This window comes from Piliocolobus tephrosceles, chromosome 5 (genome assembly GCF_002776525.5).
Source record: "Piliocolobus tephrosceles isolate RC106 chromosome 5, ASM277652v3, whole genome shotgun sequence".
NCBI lineage: Eukaryota > Metazoa > Chordata > Mammalia > Primates > Cercopithecidae > Piliocolobus > Piliocolobus tephrosceles.
In genome coordinates this window covers 165,239,976-165,240,723 of record NC_045438.1, presented here as the reverse complement: position 1 = coordinate 165,240,723, position 748 = coordinate 165,239,976, and positions in this window count along the sequence as shown.

Sequence of the window (748 nt, the reverse complement as noted above, 5' to 3'; positions counted from 1 at the left end):
AGCCTGGGCAACAGAGAGATTCCATCTCAAAAAAAAAAAAAAAAAAAAGATACGAACCCAAACAAGGAAACAGTAAAAACGGAAACATAGAGGAAATTATGTAGGAGGAAGAAAACATATTTGAAAACCTCATGAATTTCCTCAGATAAGATAGATAATTAATGAAATAAGACTAGGAAGATGTAAAAAAATAAAATTTGGAGAATAAGGAAAAGTTCTTGAGAACGATATAAAAACACCAGTGAACACATGGAGACCTTGGAAAACAGGTCAAGTGAGTCTCCTAGAAAGTGCAGTAAGAAGAGCAGGAGACGGAGAACAGGAAAGAACTGATGAGAAAATGAGGACTGGCCAGGTGTGGTGGCTCACGCCTGTGATCCCAGCACTTTGGGAGGTCAAGGCAGGTGGATCACATGAGGTCAGGAGTTCGAGACCAGCCTGACTAATATGGTGAAACCCCATCTCTACCAAAAATTCAAAAAACTTAGCCGGGCATGGTGGCACAAGCCTGTAATCCCCGCTACTTGGGAGGCTGAGGCACGAGAATGCTTGAACATGGGAGGCGGAGGTTACAGTGAGCCGAGATCGTGGCACTGCAATCCAGCCTGGGAGACAGAGCAAGACTCCGTCAAAGGAAAGAAAGAGGCCGGGCGCGGTGGCTCAAGCCTGTAATCCCAGCACTTTGGGAGGCCGAGACGGGTGGATCACGAGGTCAGGAGATCGAGACCATCCTGGCTAACACAGTGAA